At 55.9% G+C, this 6,000-nt stretch overlaps 1 protein-coding gene across 3 annotated transcripts in view; it reads left to right on the top strand.

Annotated features, from left to right (window-relative positions):
• The window catches only part of RAPGEF3 (Rap guanine nucleotide exchange factor 3), a 32,865-nt gene continuing 27,913 nt past the window's right edge, over positions 1,049-6,000 (top strand). Inside the window, exon 1 of one of the 3 annotated variants that reach the window (XM_021092600.1) lies at positions 1,049-1,632. The gene's annotated coding sequence lies outside the window, so the exon portion shown is untranslated. The remainder of the gene's footprint in view (positions 1,633-6,000) is intronic. The other 2 variants (XM_021092599.1, XM_021092603.1) reach the window with 2 other exon arrangements.

Raw genomic sequence — 6,000 nt, 5'->3', positions numbered from 1 at the left:
GTGCTCGTGAGATTGGTCCCTGATCATTCAAGCTTCAGCTCACATGCTACTTCCTCAGAGAGGCAATCCTTTCCTCCCTCTCTAAGGTACAATCCCCCCCCACCTTATATCTTGTCTTAAGTGATATCGCTATGTGAAACTCTCTTGGAGTTCCCTGGTGGCTCAGTGGGTTAAGCATAGGGCATTGTCACTGCTGGTGCATGGGTTTGATCCCTGGCCCAGAAACTCCTGCATGCTGCACTTGTGTGTTTGTTTGCTTTGTTTTGTCTTCTGGGGGCTGAACTTGTGGCATATGGAGGTTCCCAGGCTAGGGGTCAAATCGGAGCTGCTGCTGCCAGCCTACGCCACAGCCACAGCACCACACCAGATCTGAGCCGTGTCTGTGACCTACACCACAGCTCACGGCAGTGCTGGCTCCTCAACCCACTTACTGGGGCCAGGGATCAAACCTGCATTCTCACAGGCACTAGTCGGATTCGTTCCTGCTGAGCCACAAATTGCGTATTTGTTTATCCTTTCCACCCCCACCCTTTCCATCCTGTCGAAATAAAACCAACAGGAGCGCAGGGGCTTTATCTGTAAGGGAGCAACTCCTCTCAGTTTGCCTGGGACTGTCCTGGCTTTATCACTACGAGTCCAACTTCCAGGAAACCCCTTAGTCTAGGAAGAACTTTGACGCATTTGTCACTCCATTGCCTGCCTTGCTCATTTCTCATTCCCTGTTTCCAGTCTAATGCCACGGGCTTAGGCAGGAACTCAACAAATATTTGTGGAATAACGGAGAGAATGGCTGGCGGTCCAGAAAGAATTCTTTGATCCTGGCTCTAGGAGGCAGCCTTCTCCAATCTTGTGCCTTGAGACCCAGCTCTGCAAAGTTGGGCTAAAAATCTCCTGTGCATGAATGTAGGTGGTGGTTGCCACAAGATTTCCTCCAGACTTTGCCCAACCCCTTGCCTCTGTGGAGTTCAAGGCTGAGGACCCTGGGTAAGGCAGCCCGAGGCTGTGCCTGACACAGAGGTGGATCCCCTGGCCCCACCTCTTTGCCCTTCTGCAGCTTTGTCTTCCTCTTGAGGTCAGGCTTATAGACCACAGAACAGAAAGGACTGTTGGAGGGCGGAGGAGCAGGTGGCTCACTGCAGGAAGAAGGTGGCCCCATCATGAGCATCTCAGGCTGCCCAGGCTGCGGGAAGTAATCCCCAGTTGAGGAATCAGATCTGGGCAGGGTCACCCTGGCCTCTTCCCCCTGCCCAGTGCTGCTCCCTAGGGGTGTGGCTGCCTTCTGTCCCTGCAGGGGGACGTCTTCACTTCTGACGGCTAGAGTGAAACCGCTCAGTCTGGCTTCTCACTGAGACCCCACTTCCTCTGCCTGCCCAGTGACAACCTGTGGGTCCACGCAGAGGGCAGGACGCTGAGTGAGAAGATGCTGAGCGGAAGCAGCAGGTCTTTAAGCTCCAGAGCTGGCTAAGCATCAGAGACCGCCAAGTGTGGGGAGGGAGGACGTGTGTGCGTGTGTGAGATCACCGTGGCCGCAGCGTTTGGAAGGGGCACCAGGGAGGGCCTGGGGCTCGGGCCTGCTTGCATCTCCGGGTCTTCTGGTGACCTCCATCTCCTGACTCGACCCCCCGATCACAGGTACCTCCTGCAACTCTCTTTTCCTTTCCTTTTCACCATGGGGTTGTTGTTGGGCGAGGGAAGAGAAAGGAAGAGGAAGAGAGAGAGATGAAGCCAGGAGTTCACCTCTGCATGGACTGGAGCCTGGGGCCATGGGGAGTGAGAAAATATGAAGGCTGAGGGCAGGAGGGGACAGCATTAACTGTACCTAAAGGACAAAGCCTGGCACAGGGATTAGTACATATTCGTATTTAGATTTGAGTCTGGGGATTGGATTTATGATATGACAAAGTCATCGCGGAGGCTCGATCAGTACATGTGGGAGCCCCCCCCCAACTCCAGCTATAAGGGCACTGGGTGCAATCAAGAAACCAGAAGTGAGATTGTCACCTGTGCTTAGTCCAGAGCGTGGGACCCAGACATACCACCCTAGAGAGGTTCCAGGTGCCACACGTGAAGGTGCTTCCTGGAGGAGGAAGACGGTGGGTTAGAGACGGACTGAGGCAGGGCGAGGGACAGGGATGTGTCAAGAAGCGAGTGGAGGAGTTCCTGTCGTGGCTGAGTGGCTAACGAATCCGACTAGGAACCATGAGGTTGCGGGTTGGATCCCTGGCCTTGCTCAGTGGGTTAAGGATCTGGCGTTGCCGAGAGCTGTGGTGTAGGTGGAAGACATGGCTCACATCTGGCGTTGCTGTGGCTGTGGTGTAGGCCTGTGGCTACAGCTCCGATTAGACCCCTAGCGTGGGAACCTCCATATGCTGCGGGTGCGGCCCTAAAAAGGCAAAAAAAAAAAAAAAAAGAAGTGAGTAGAAAGAAGGCAGACCTGAGGAAGCTGTGAGGGAAGCTAAAGGACCCATGGCGGGAGAGAGGGAGATGAGTTCACCCTCTTAACTCCAGAAGCCTCTGTGCCCACCGCCCTGGCTGTGCCAAGCATGCAGCCTGGGGCAAGGCAGCACCAGGTCCTGCCTGCAGGGGGCCCACGTTCTCTTGGAGGAGGAATGAATACTAATAATTCAGCAATTGCAGAGAAATTTCTAATTTCAGTTGTGGTGAGTGCCAGGCGTGTGACAGGAAAACGGGGCCCTGCCGGAGGAGCTGACACAGGCTGGGCTCTGTCGGGAGAGAACTGGTCTGGGGGCACAGTGGGTGAGAAACCGCTGCTTTGCCCAGTGCCCAGGACCCCAGCCACCACCACCTGCTGAGGCCTGAGGAGCTGGGGCCTGGGGGGACCTGGAGGCCACGTCAGGATCCAGGCCACCGCATCCTCTGTGGGATGAGAAGGGAAATGCTGAGGTGGGCTCCAGGCCCGCCCCTGCAGCAGGTTCAAGGGGAGTCCCCCGCTGTCTCTCCATTTCTCTGGAGGCGGCGAAGCTCCTAGAGGCAGAGGGCGCCGAGGCCAGGAGCAGGAAGAACTTCCTGAGGCCTGGGTGGGAAGTCTGAGCAGCTGCCGGCTGCCTCTCCATCCTGCAGCCAAGGACTGATCCCAGGAGGGGAGGGAAGCCTGCCGTCCTCTCTCAGACCTACAGACATCCCCTCTCTTTTCTGCTTCCCTCTCTAGACCCTGTTTCTCTCTGCTTCCCTCTCTGGACCCCATCTCTGTAGCCTCCCCCCCCCGCCTTTCACTGTGCCCTCCATGGAAGGAGGAAATGGGCAGTGGGTCTGGTGCCAAGTCTTTGGACTGTCCAGCTTCTGCCAGCCCTAGAACTTCCCAAGCGGGATTTGGAGGCAGGACTAGGGTCTGCTCAGATGCCAGGAAGGGGCTGCTCAGCCTGGCCTGCTTGCCCGGTTACTCACAGCCTTGCCGTCTCCTCAACCAGGGCTCTGGATCCGGACAGAACCCTCGCTGGGCTCCAGCAGCTGCCCCTGCCAAGTCTCTAAGACGTGAGGGCAAGGTGGGTGCAGAGGTTAAGTTCTGAGCAAAAGCCAAGGGCCCAGGATGGGTTGGGAGATGGGAGCCCTGGAGGCGAGGGTTTGGGGAAGGCTGGGAATGCGGAATGTTGGGAAGAGGGAAAGCGGAGCAGTGAGCCCCAGGGAGAGGCTGCGGTGCGGTGTTGTTTGGGGTAAAGGCAAGTGCAGACTGGAAGCTCCAGAGGGGTGCAGGATCAAGGGCAAAGGAGAGGCGCTCTGAGCCTGACGGAAAGCATAACTGGGCTGGAGCTGCCATTTCAGAGCGCAGATCACTCAAGGTCAGATGCAGTGTCTCCTGGGTATGTGGGACACACACACACACACACACACACACACACACACACACACACACACTCCTTGAGAAGCACCTCCTGCGTGTTCAGATAACGCCAAATGTGCCTGCTAAGCAGGCCTGTTCCCCTCCCTTTCGCACAGCTCCAGACCTGCCCCTGCCTTTCCTCTTGCTCTCCTGGCCTCTCCTTCCCCTCCAGCCACTGTCATCAGCACCACAGGCCTGTTAAGCGACCGTTTCTTTGACTCCCCGGCCCGCATGGGTAGCTTGACCACCAGCCAGGAGAATGTGCCTCCAGGAAAGTGTGGGGTCCCTGCTCTCCCCTCGGTCAGCTCCCCACTGGCCCCCAGCCCCATCCCGCCCGCACAAACCTCCCTCCTGCTTGCCCGCTGCCCCCATCTGGAGAAGCCGGAGACCACGGCTCCTCTGCCTCCTCGTACTGTTCTACCACCATCATCAGTGGCTCATGAGTGACTGGCTGTGACCTGCCGGTCCCAGGAAAGTTTGGCTGAGTGCCCATCAGTGTTCCAGCTCCCTGCCTTGGCCGCCCACCCCAGGAATGGGCAGGGGACGAGATGTGGGAACTGAACTGGAACCACCCTTGGGGCAAGGAGCCTGGACAAGTGCCAGAGGACCTTCGGCCTTCCAGGATGAGGGTACCTGGGCTCCCTTCTCAGCGGCTCCCCATTGTTGATAAGCCACGGCCAAGGGGGACCATCGGGGAGGCTGAGGGAGGCTGCAGCAGGCCAGGGCGCCCAGGCACAGCCCTTACATCCCCCGGCCTTGGAGCTAGCCCTTTTCTTCCGTCCTACCGGAGGCCCATCAGCTAAAACATCCTCCAACCTCCCATTCTTGGTCCCACCAACCAACCTCAAAAGACACAGCTGAGCCCCGTGAGCAAGGTTTGCAGCACAAGAGAAGGAGGAAAGCGTAGGAAACAAGGAAGCCGCCAGGAGCGAGGGAGACGAAGTAAACCATCCTCCAAAAAACTGGAAAAGCAGCCCCTGTCTCTTCTGCCCCGCTCTGGGCACAGGCCCACAGCTGGCCCCAGCTGACTCCTCCACAGACTTCATCTCATTGCCCGGAAGCATTAAGTGCCTATTTTATGCCAGACACTGTGCTGGGTAGGAAGGCTCATAGAAAATTCCACTAAGCTCTGTGGCCCTGAGGCCCAGTATCTGCCCAGTTTTATTTATTTATTTTTTTTAATGTAATTAAAATTTTTTTTTTTTTTTGGTCTTTTTGCCATTTCTTGGGCCACTCCCATGGTATATGGAGGTTCCCAGGCTAGGGGTCGAATTGGAGCTGTAGCTGCCGGCCTACACCAGAGCCACAGCAACAGGGGATCCGAGCTGCGTCTGCGACCTACACCACAGCTCATGGTTCCTAGTCGGATTCATTAACCACTGTGCCACGATGGGAACTCCCCTGCCCAGTTTTAGATCTCCAGTTTACAGTAGAGTTTCTGGCACTTACAAGAAATGCCATTGAAGGAATTAAAGATTCTTGTGGCATTGCAAGGAAGGCAAGGTTGAGAGCAGTGATGGGGAGGCAGTACAAAATAATGACACTGTGGGCTCTGTGGTCAGACTGCCTGAGCCTGGTGTTACTACTTCCTAGCTGTGTGACCTTGGCCAAGTGACTTCACCTCTCTGTTCTTCAGTGGTCCCCCTTGTAAACAGCGATTGTTGTGGGAATTAAAAGATGATGTCTCGGAGTTCCCACGGTGGCTCTGTGGTAATGACCCGACTAGTGACCATGAGGACATAGGTTCAATCCCTGGCCTTGCTCAGTGGGTTAAGGATCTAGTGTTGCCATGAGCTGTGGTGTAGGTCACAGATGTGGCTTGGGTCCTGAGTTGCTGAGGTTGTGGCTGTGGCATAGGCACAGCTCTGATTCAACCCTTAGCCTGGGAACTTCCTTGGGCTCATGGGTGTGGCCCTAAAAAGACCAAAAAAAAAAAAAAAGATGATGTCTCCAAAGTAGTAAACATAACACCCTGCCCATAGTAAGTGCTAGAAGAGACCGTCACTGAGCTAGAGCATTTTCAATGATGGGCATAATGGATGGGGCATGGACAGGAGGCAAGAGGTTATCTGCTGGTTGAATCAACCAGAATTGGAGGCTGACTGGATGTGGGGGAAAGAGGGACCAAGGTATCAGGTGCATTGCTTAGGCTGTGGTGGGGC

Source organism: Sus scrofa, chromosome 5 (assembly GCF_000003025.6).
Source record: "Sus scrofa isolate TJ Tabasco breed Duroc chromosome 5, Sscrofa11.1, whole genome shotgun sequence".
In the NCBI taxonomy this organism is placed as follows: Eukaryota; Metazoa; Chordata; class Mammalia; order Artiodactyla; family Suidae; genus Sus; species Sus scrofa.
The sequence above is the reverse complement of the archived record's forward strand: the minus strand, read 5'-3'. Positions and strand labels throughout refer to the sequence as shown.